At 39.7% G+C, this 12,135-nt stretch overlaps 1 protein-coding gene and 1 non-coding gene across 2 annotated transcripts in view; one reads left to right on the top strand and one right to left on the bottom strand.

The window, feature by feature from the left end:
- The window catches only part of MAP3K2 (mitogen-activated protein kinase kinase kinase 2), a 93,835-nt gene that overhangs the window by 69,894 nt on the left and 11,806 nt on the right, over nt 1-12,135 (bottom strand). The gene's annotated exons all lie outside the window — the stretch shown is intronic.
- TRNAC-GCA (transfer RNA cysteine (anticodon GCA)) lies at nt 5,824-5,895 on the top strand. The gene has a single exon. It is a non-coding gene; the product is annotated as a tRNA-Cys (tRNA).

Here is a 12,135-nt window from a genome sequence, read left to right as displayed (position 1 = left end):
GTCGGAATGTAAACTGATACAGCCACATGGAAGATGGTATGGAGACTCCTTAACAAACTAGGAATAAAACCACCCATATGACCCAGCAATCCCACTCCTAGGCATACACCCTGAGGAAACCAAAATTGAAAAAGACACAAATATCCATTGTTCATTGCAGCACTATTTACAATAGCTAGAACATGGAAGCAGCCTAGATGTCCATTGACAGATGAATGGATAAAGAACTTGTGGTACATATACGCAATGGAATAATACTCAGCCGTAAATAGTAACACCTTTAAGTCAGTTCTGATGAGGTGGATGAACCTAGAACCTATTATACAGAATGAAGTGAGTCAGAAAAAGTAAGATAAATAGAGTATTCTAATGCATATATATGAAATCTAGAAAAATGGTACTGAAGAATTTATCTATAGAGCAGCAATGGAGAAAAGACATAAAGAACAGACTTATGGACAGGGGGAGAGGGGATGGGAGGGTGAGATGTATGGAGAGAGTAACATGGAAACTTACATTACCATATGTAAAATAGATAGCCAATGGGAATTTGCTGTATGGCTCAGGAAACTCAAACAGGGTCTCTGTATCAACCTAGAGGGGTGGGATGGAGAGGGAGATGGGAGGGAGTTTCAAAAGGGAGGGGATGTATGTATACCTATGGCTGATTCATGTTGAGTTTTGACAGAAAACAACAAAATTCTGTAAAGCAATTATCCTTCAATTAAAAAAATTGAAAAAAAAAAAACATGGATTTTGATGGTTGCATTCTAGATATGTAAGAAAATTTCCCTGCTGACAGCAATTACAAACTAAAGTGCTCTGGGGTCATGGGGCCTCATACTGGCAATTTACTCTCAAACGAAAAGAAATTCCTCAACTTCTGAAAATTTCTAAAGAAAAAATTTTAAACAAAGTTGGGAAAATAAACATTAGTATTCCTCCCCAGTCTTTACTATCACACATAAAAAAAAGAAAGAAAGAAATTCTCTACTTTTCTAGTTGTTCAAGACAAAAATTTTGGGACAGCCTTGATTCCTCTTATTCTTTCTACATTCCAGCTGATCAGCAAATCCTATTAGCTTTTCTTTAAATACACATCTCCACTACTACCATTCCATTCCAAGGTATACTATTTCTTGCCTGGGGTTATCTCCAATACCTTCCTGTCTAATCAGCCTGTTTTCACTCCAAATCCTCATACAGTGATGAAAGTTAAATTTTTTAAGTTGGTGGATAAATAAACTGTGATACATTTCAGCAGTAGAATACTCAGTGCTAAAAAGAAATGAGCTCTCAAGCCATGAAAAAGACCTTAAAGGAAATTTAAATGCATATTACAAAGTGAAAGAAGCCAGTGTGAAAGAGTTATATATTGTATGCCCCTAAACCATACTACATTCTGGATTAGGCAAAACTATGGAGACAATCAAAAGATCTGTGGCTGCCAATGGCGGCCAGGGAGGGATGAATGAGTGGACCACGGATTTTTTTGGGCAGTGAAACTATTCCGCATGATACTGTAATAATGGTAGATCTATGTCATTAAACATTTGTCAGAACTCATACAATAAATAACACAAAATGTACCCTAATGTAAACTATGAACTTCAGTTAATAAGAATATATCAATATAGGCTCATTAAAGGTAACAAATGTATCACACTAATGCAAAATGTTTTAATAATAGGGAAAACTTGGAGGAAGGGAGAGGGTAAATGGGAACTCTATGCTCAATTTTTCTGTAAATCTAAAACTGTTTTAAAAAAAATTCTTTATAATTCCTTCCTTTTCACCTTCAGAAAAGAGGGGAGGGGGAAAAAAACACAATGAGATTCCAAAAGAATGGTCATATGAAGTGCTGGCAAGGATGCTGTGCAATGAAAATGTTCACAGTGCTGCTAAGAACGTCAAATGTCCAATGGTATAACCACTTTATGAAACAGTTTCGCAAAATCTTATATGACCCACCCATTCCACTCCTAGATACTCACTTGAGAAAAATGAAAGCATAAATCCACACAAACTGTTCACTGATGCTGTTCAGTTGCTAAGTTGTGTCTGATTCTTTGCAACCCCACAGACTGTCCACACAAACACTTGCATACAAATGTTCATAGCATTACTGAGTGATAGTCCCAAACTGGAGACTCAAATGTCCATTACCAGGTGAACAGTTAATTTATGATAACAAAAAGGAGATCACTGGTTGCCTAGGGACAATAAAAAGAGGCAAGACAGTGACGGGACAAGAGAAGGGCATGAAGAAGCTTCTGGGGGTGGAGGATATGGTCACTATCTTAAGGAGGTTATGGTTTCACATGTATATACATATGTCTGATTTTACCAAATCACATACCTTAAATGTATAGTCTGTCAATTATCTCAATATAGCTGCAAATTTTATTCTATAATGCTATTAGCACTGCAACTATGACTACTGACCTTAAGCCAATTTATAAGTTACACAGGTCTCATTACCTTACGGACACCCCTTGCTTTTGATTTGCAAAAATATTACACAGAGCAGTAACCCCTTTATTTGCCAGACTACAAATGAATTCTGACTTTGAAAGATAAAGTCTGTCATCGTTTGTCAGACATATCCCAATTTCAGGTATTCAAAAGTTCTAAAGACAATCCAAAGGAGTATTTCCCTAGTAACACTAGTCATTTCCAGTTAGGAAGAACTGGGTAGCTGGGGAGGGAGACCTGCATTGTTTATCTATTCATAGTTTCTGAACTTTGTACCAGATTATCTACTCAAAACCACATAGAATTCAAATTTAAAGAGAATTTTAGGGACTGCAAGGGATGTGGGTCTGATCCCTGGTCAGGGAACTAAGATCCCACATGCCACATAGCATACCAAAAAAAACAGAGCATGTGCTTTTTTTTTTTTTTTTGAGATATTTCAGTTATGTAATTCTATATGATCTCTTGGAGTTTTCATTTGTATTTTAAATGTAAAACAGTGAAATTGTCAATGAACTGCTGGGGTAATATTTTTGTTTATAAAATGCAAATTTTAGCTCATACATGAAACATTCCTGAATTTAAATCATACCTTGAAAATTGAAATGTATTCTTTTTTTTTTTTTCATTTATTTTTATTAGTTGGAGGCTTAATTACTTCACAACACTGCAGCGGGTTCTGTCATACACTGACATGAATCAGCCATTGAGTTACATGTATTCCCCATCCCGATCCCCCCTCCCACCTCCCTCTCCACCCGATTCCTCTGGGTCTTCCCAGTGCACCAGGCCCGAGCACTTGTCTCATGCATCCCACCCGGGCTGGTGATCTGTTTCACTATAGATAATATACATGCTGTTCTCTCAAAACATCCCACCCTCGCCTTCTCCCACAGAGTCCAAAAATCTGTTCTGTACATCTGTGTCTCTTTTTCTATTTTGCATATAGGGTTATCATTACCATCTTTCTAAATTCCATATATATGTGTTAGTATGCTGTAATGTTCTCTATCTTTCTGGTTTACTTCACTCTGTATAATGGGCTCCAGTTTCATCCATCTCATTAGAACTGATTCAAATGAATTCTTTTTAATGGCTGAGTAATATTCCATGGTGTATATGTACCACAGCTTCCTTATCCATTCGTCTGCTGATGGGCATCTAGGTTGCTTCCATGTCCTGGCTATTATAAACAGTGCTGCGATGGACATTGGGGTGCACGTGTCTCTTTCAGATCTGGTTTCCTCAGTGTGTATGCCCAGGAGTGGTATTGCTGGGTCATATGGCAGTTCTATTTCCAGCTTTTTAAGAAATCTCCACACTGTTCTCCATAGTGGCTGTACTAGTTTGCATTCCCACCAACAGTGTAAGAGGGTTCCCTTTTCTCCACACCCTCTCCAGCATTTATTGCTTGTAGACTTTTGGATAGCAGCCATCCTGACTGCCGTGTAATGGTACCTCATTGTGGTTCTGATTTGCATTTCTCTGATAATGAGTGATGTTGAGCATCTTTTCATGTGTTTGTCAGCCATCTGTATGTCTTCTTTGGAGAAATGTCTGTTTAGTTCTTTGGCCCATTTTTTGATTGGGTCATTTATTTTTCTGGAACTGAGCTTCAGGAGTTGCTTGTATATTTTTGAGATTAATCCTTTGTCTGTTGCTTCATTTGCTATTATTTTTCCCAATCTGAGGGCTGTCTTTTCACTTTATAGTTTCCTTTGTTGGAGCACGTGCTTTAAAAGTGTTCCTAAAACATTTTCAGTAATTTTATAAAAGTAATAACAAAAAATACATAGTCTCCTAGAATGATTATATAGCTATAATCATCACCAGATTGCCGTGGAAATTAAACAAGTTAATGTTCGCAAAGTGCCTAGAATGGGCCTAGCATATTGGTAATAATTATGCAAATATTTGTTAAAAGTAAGTTGGTATCTAATGAGTTTTTTTTCCCCTCTTCCTTAGTTCTTAAATCATACTGAGAATATTGGGGGATTTTTTTTTAACTTTTTAAAAACTTTTTATTTGTACTGGAGTATAACCAATTAACAATGCTGTGACAGTTTCAGGTGGACAGCAAAGGGCCTCAGCCACACATATACATGTAGAGGAATTTATTTTACATGTCTACACATCTCAATTCTTTTCTACATTTTACTAAATGGATCTTAAAGGAGTGAGGTAACTCTTCAGTCAACACTCCTAAGAAATTTAGGCTTTTATTAAAACTCAAATTACTGCAGGCTGATGAAGATGTATTTGTCATTCCTTGTTATTTCTGTCAGGCACCAGAGAGAAAAAAATATCATTAGTTTACCAAAAATACCTCTCAAAATTCATTGATAATAATGATAATGATGGCTCTCAGTGCCCAATTCCTCATCTATAAAATGGGAATAGTAACAGTACATATTTTATGTGAATATTATAAGGCATGAATGAAATATTACTTGTAAAGCACTTTGAAAAATAACAAAGAACAGTGAACACTCAAAAAATAGAAGCTAAGTTTACTTATTTATTAAGCTCAGCTTTGCAACTCAAGACAGTTTTATTTGCAATCCACTCTTACATGCTACATTACATTACCTCTCATTTGCTCAACCAACACTTAGCCCATGCCTACTGTGTACCAATACGCTCTACCTGCTAATCCCCTGGATTTAAAAAAATAAGAAAATACCAAATTCTAAAATATTAATGTCTCTTTAAAATTCTAAAATCTACCCAAAGCTTAAAAAGTAAGCAAACAAGTATACCCTATACTGGTAGAGTAAAATGATGGCCAGGGTTATAGTCAAAATAGGATTATGCTGAGCATACTCATTTTGCTGGCAGGAGCCAAACACTTTCTATTGCTTGTCCTATGAATCAGAGCTGTCAAGAAATATGAAATATAGTACTTCTCAGTCAGAACTCTTTAAGTCAGTATATATTGCCAGGAATCTCAAAATCCAACATAAAAGCCTAAGGCCGGGCATCCCTGGTGGCTCAGTGGTGAAGAATCGCCTGACAGTGCCAGAGACAAGGGTTTGAGCCCTGATCCAGAAGAATTTCACATGCTGTGAGCAACTAAGACTGTGTTCTGAGCCCGGGAGCCACAACTACTGAAGCCACATGCCCTAGAGCCCATGTTACTCAACAACAAAGGCAACTGCAACTGAGAAGCTCGCACATGGAAACGAGAGCGTACACCCCTCACCACAACTAGAGAAAAGCCCTTGCAGCAAAAGACTCAACAAAACCAAAAACAAACCAAAAATCAAAATCCAAGACTACCCAGTTTTCATCCAATCAATTCCCAAAGTCCCTTTCAAGTTTTGTAAAAAGGTTATGTGTACCAGGGTTTCCCTGGTGGCTCAGACGGTAAAGCGTCTGCCTGCAATGCGGGAGACCCAGGTTCAATCCCTGGGTTGGGAAGATCCCCTGAAGAAGGAAATGGCAACCCACTCCAGTATTCTTGCCTGGAAAATTTCATGGACTGAGGAGCCTGGTGGGCTACAGTCCCTGGGGTCGCAAAGAGTTGGACATGACTGAGTGACTTCACTTATGTGTACCAAGCTTATACAGTAAGCTCCAAGAGGGCAAGAAACACTACTTTCAAATCTTAATGTCTCCCACAGCACCTAAAAGCCCTTTGTAAATAATGAGGCCATTAACAAAACCTTAAATCTTAAAACTGAATCTCCTACCACAGTATAACACAGCACACACGTTTCTCTCAATCCAATCTACCTGCCTTTCCCAAAGGACTAGATAGGTCCCACTTCCTGGGCTTTGGCTTCTGTTCATCCCCTGAACACCTATTTCTCCTTCTTCTTTAGGAATTTTTACTTCTAACTTTCATCTCAAAATAAAGTTATTCATGCAAACTTTTCCACGTAACTGCCACTCTAAGCACTTTGCACCCCGTCTCCTCCATCTCTGATGATGATCTCCTACATAAGCAATTTGAAATTTCTTAACATTTTTTGTCCACCATGGCTTTTGTCATGCTTTTATTAGGCTAAGCTGACATCTAGGTATCCTTCATTCCTGTAAAGTCAAAAGTACTATTGCTTTTTTAAAATAGAGCTTCAGTATCTGAATATTACTACCTACACCTATGTATTTAATACTATTTCATATTTTATAATAACATATTATCTATAATATTCCCATGGTACTTTGTACATATTTCACTGTATCATACTTATCTGCATATAAGTAGGGTAAACCATAAATCCTAGTTTGCTAAGGGCAATCCCAGTTTATTTTTGTTGCTCCAAGAGTATTATTATAATAGCATCCTTTCACTCTCAAAAGTAGCCTCGCTTGGATAACAAATTATGTATAGTGCTTAGTCACTCAGTCATATTTGACTCTTTGTGATGTCATGGACTGCAGCCCACCAGGCTCCACTGTCCATGCAATTTCCGAGCAAGAAGACTGGAGTGGGTTGCCATTTCCTCCTCCAGGGGATCATCCAATCTAGGGATTGAACTCAAGTCTACTGCATTGGCAGACAGATTCTTTACCACTGAGCCACCTGTCTAGGTTGGGCACAGCTTTTCTTCCAAGGAGCAAATGTCATTTAATTTGGAAGAAAAGTTATGACCAACCTAGACAGGATATTAAAAAGCAGAGACATTGCTTTGCCAACAAAGGTCGTCTTAAAGCTACGGTTTTTCCAGTAGTCATGTATGGATGTGAGAGTTGGACTATAAAGTTAAGCACTGAAGAACTGATGCTTTTGCACTGTAGTGTTGGAGAAGACTCTTGTGAGTCCCTGGGACGGCAAGGAGATCCAACCAGTCCATCCTAAAGGAAATCAGTCCTGAATATTCATTGGAAGGACTGATGCTGAACCTGAAACTCCAATACCATGGCAAAGAATATTCATTGGAAAGACCCTGACACTGGGAAAGACTGAAGGAAGGAAGAGAAGGGGGAGACAGGGGATGAGATGGTTGGATGGCATTACTGACTCAATGGATATGGGTTTGGGTGGAGTCCGGGAGTTGGTGATGGACAGGGAGGCCTTGCGTGCTGTGCTTCATGGGGTCACAAAGAGTCAGACACAACTGAGCGACTGAACTGAACTGATGCTATGGACATGAGTTTGAGCAAACTCTGGGAGTTGGTGATAGACAAGGAAGCCTGATGTGCTGCAGTCCACAGGGTCCAAAGAATTGGACATGACTGAACGACTGAAGTGAACTAAGCCACCTGGGTGAAAACTGAAAGTGAAAGTAACTCAGTTGTGTCCACCTCTTTGGGACCTCATTCTCCAGGCCAGAATACTGAAGTGTATAGCCATTCCCTTCTCCAGCGATCGAACCCAGGTCTCCTGCATTGCAAGCAGATTCTTTACCAGCTGAGCCACCTGGGAAGCCCTAATAAATTACGAGGCCAGGTATGTCTGTCTCCCTCCCACATCAGAATGGAGCTCTATAATTATAGAAACAATGACCAATTTGTTTATCTTCAGTGCTAACACAAAGAAGGAAGTCAAACATTTTAGTAATAATTGTGCACATGAACAATTAAAACTCAACAACAAATTTATTAAAGGCTTATTTTACTGATTCCTAAGACATTCCTAAGATTTTCAATAAACATTAAAAATTAAGAAAAAAAAACCAATGTGACTATTTCTATTAAAAATTCAATTATATACTCTAACAATCCAATAAAAAATTACTATTAATAAAACACCCAGGGACTTCCCTGGTGGTCCAGTAGTTAAGAATCTGCCTTGCCATGCAAGGGATGTGGATTCAATCCCTGGTTGGGGAATGAAGATGCCACATGCTGTGGAGCAACTAAGCCCATGCACTTTGGATCCCACATGATGCAACTAAAACCTGATGCAGTCAAATAAATACATATATACTAAAAAAAAAAAAAATTCTGAGTCAAAAATAAACAAAACAAAAATATTTTAAAAAAAAAACATATCCATACAGTCTTTTAGGTCTGATTATATAGTAGAAAACAGAATGGAATAATATCTTCGAAATGCTGAGGGAAAAATAACTGCCAATCTAGGCTTTCATTCACAACTAAAATATCTTGAAGAACAAGAGCTAAAGATTTCCAAGAAACAAAAATTGTAATTTGTCACCAACAGACCTTGAGTCTAGGAACTTCAACAGAATATAGTTCATGGCCACCCTCGCCTTTGAGATCGCCCACACTCCATGTGGAATGTGTTTTTCTAGAAATAAAATACTCTTCTTACCTATCACTTCATCTCTCACTGACTGCTTTCTGTGATGAGACATCAAGAATCTGAGCTTCATTAAGGCAAAACCCAGGGTGTGATCTCAGTTAAAAGACCATGGGTCTTGGAGCTCTGCTCAACTATGGGGCAGCCTGGATGGAAGGGGATTTGGGGGGAAATGGATACGTGTATATGAACAACAAAGTCCCTTCACTGTTCACCTGAAACCATCCCACACTGTTTGTTCATCAGTTATAGCCTGATACAAAATGAAAAGTTTAACAAACAAACAAAAGACCCCAGGCTCTGGACTCCCTGGTGGCCCAGGGTTGAGAAGTCACCAGCCAATGCAGGTACAGGGGTTTGATCCCTGTGCTGGGCTTAGTCGCTCAGTCATGTCCAACTCTGCAATCCCAGAGACTGTGGCCCACCAGGCGCCTCTGTCCATGGGGATTCTCTAGGCAAGAATACTGGAGTCGGCTGCCATGCCCTCTATGGGTTTGATCCCTGGTCCCAGGCTCAACAGTTTTGGTGCATGGACTTGGTTGCTCTGAGGCATGTGGAATTGTCCCAGGTTGGATCCCTGGTCCAGGAAAATTCCACATGCCTCAGAGTAACTAAGTCCATGCACCAAAACTATTGAGCCTGCATGCCACAACTACTAAAGCCCTTGCACCTAGAGCCTGTTCTCCTCAAGAAGAGCAGCCACTGCATGAGAAGCCCGGGCACACAACTAGAGAGAAGCCCCCACTCACCACCCAGTAACAAAGCCCCCTGGGCAACTGAATACAGTAAGAAAATATTTTTTTTTTCCATTTATTTTTATTAGTTGGAGGCTAATTACTTTACATCATTACAGTAGTTTTTGTCATACATTGAAATGAATCAGCCATGGATTTACATGTATTCCCCATCCCAGTCCCCCCTCCCACCTCCCTCTCCACCCCATGCCTCCGGGTCTTCCCAGTGCACCAGGCCCGAGCACTTGTCTCATGTACCCAACCCGGGCTGGTTATCTGTTCCACCCTAGATAATATACATGTTTCAACGCTGTTCTCTTGAAACATCCCACCCTCGCCTTCTCCCAGAGTCCACAAGTCTGTTCTATACATCTGAGTCTCTTTTTCTGTTTTGCATATAGGGTTATCGTTACCATCTTTCTAAAGTCCATTTATATGCGTTAGTATACTGTATTGGTCTTTATCTCTCTGGCTTACTTCGCTCTGTATAATAGGCTCCAGTTTCATCCATCTCATTAGAACTGATTCAAATGAATTCTTTTTAATGGCTGAGTAATATTCCATGGTGTATATGTACCACAGCTTCCTCATCCATTCGTCTGCTGATGGGCATCTGGGTTGCTTCCATGTCCTGGCTATTATAAACAGTGCTGTGATGAACATTGGGGTGCACGTGTCTCTTTCAGATCTGGTTTCCTTGGTGTGTATGCCCAGAAGTGGGATTGCTGGGTCATATGGCAGTTCTATTTCCAGCTTTTTAAGAAATCTCCACACTGTTTTCCATAGTGGCTGTACTAATTTGCATTCCCACCAACAGTGTAAGAGGGTTCCCTTTTCTCCACACCCTCTCCAGCATTTATTGCTTGTAGACTTTTGGATAGCAGCCATCCTGACTGAATACAGTAAGAAAATATTTTTAAGAAGACCATGGATAAAGGATATACTTCACGAAGAAGGAAAGTGATTCCAGGAGAATAAAAGCTAACAAAAAATTGGTGAAAAAGTGAAAAAAAAGAAACTTAACTTACATATTAATTGCATTAAAATAAAATGCTTAATTCAAAGAACTTGAAAATAACACGGTAGAATTATTATACTGAATTGACTAATTAATCAATTAATATACTGAATTAAGTGATTCACTCTAGTGCCCTTCTTCTGGAAGCTTATCCCTTCTACCAACACAACCTCCAACCACCCACTTGATTACTAAATGTCACCAAATTAGCTCAGTGTGGCCCCTCACCAAAACTAATTGTCCAGAGGTGTACAACTGGCCCAAGCAGGAGCAAACATGCACAATCTTTAGAAACTACAAGTATGAAAGCTGCTTCAGTCATGTCCGACTCTTTGCAACCCCATGGACTGCATGCAGCACGCCAGACCCCCCTGTCCATCACCAACTCCCAGACATTACTCAAACTCATGTCCATCGAGTTGGTAATGCCATCCAACCATCTTAACCTCTGTCATCCCCTTCTCCTCCCACCTTCAATCGTTCCCAGCATCAGGGTCTTTTCCAATGAGTCAGTTCTTCACATCAAGTGGCCAAAGTATTGGAGTTTCAGCTTCAACATCACTCCTTCCAAAGAACACTCAGGACTGATTTCCTCTAGGATGGACTGGTAGGATCTCCTTGCAGTCCAAGGGACTCTCAAGAGTCTTCTCTGACACCACAGTCATCAATTCTTCGGCCCTCAGCTTTCTTTATAGTCCAACTATCACATCCATACATGACTGCTAAAAACCATAGCCTTGACTAGATGGACCTTTGTTGGCAAAGTAATGTCTCTGCTTTTTAACACACTGTCTAGGTTGGTCATAATTTTTCTTCCGAGGAGTAAGCGTATTTTAATTTCATGGCTGCTGTCATCATCTGCAGTGATTTTGGAGACCAAAAAAATTAAGTCTGCCACTGTTTCCACTCGTTTCCCCATCTATTTGCCATGAAGTGATGGGACCAGATGCCATGATCTTAGTTTTCTGAATGTTGAGCTTTAAGCCAACTTTTTCACTCTCCTCTTTCACTTTCATCAAGAGGCTCTTTGGTTCTTCTTCACTTTCTGCCATAAGGGTGGTGTCATCTGCCTATCTGAGGTTATTGATATTTCTCCTGGCAATCTTGATTCCAGCTTGTGCTTCATCCAACCCAGTGTTTCTCATGATGTACTCTGCATACAAGTTAAATAAGCAGGGTGACAATATACAGCCTTGACGTACTCCTTTTCCTTTGGAACCAGTCTGCTGTTCCATGTCCAATTCTAGCTGCTGCTTCCTGATCTGCATACAGATTTTCAAGAGGCAGGTCAGGTGGTCTGGTTATTCCCATCTCTTTTAAGAATTTTCCACAGTTTGTGGTGATCCACACAGTCAAAGGCTTTGGCATAGTCAATAAAGCAGAAGTAGATGTTTTTCCAGAACTCTCTTGCTTTTTCGATTATCCAGTGGATGTTGGCAATTTGACCTGTGGTTCCTCTGCCTTTTCTAAACCCAGCTTGAACATCTGAAAGTTCACGGTTCATTTATTGTTGAAGCCTGACTTGGAGAATTCTGAGCATTACTTTGCTAGTGTGTGAGATGAGTGCAATTGTGCAGTAGTTTGAGCATTCTTTGGCTTTGACTTGCTTTGGGATTGGAAAGAAAACTGACCTTTTCCAGTCCTGTGGCCACTGCTGAGTTTTCCAAATTTGCTGGTATATTGAGTGCAGCACTTTC

This window comes from Odocoileus virginianus, chromosome 13 (genome assembly GCF_023699985.2).
Source record: "Odocoileus virginianus isolate 20LAN1187 ecotype Illinois chromosome 13, Ovbor_1.2, whole genome shotgun sequence".
Lineage (NCBI taxonomy): Eukaryota > Metazoa > Chordata > Mammalia > Artiodactyla > Cervidae > Odocoileus > Odocoileus virginianus.
This window is presented reverse-complemented; position numbering and strand designations above follow the sequence as displayed.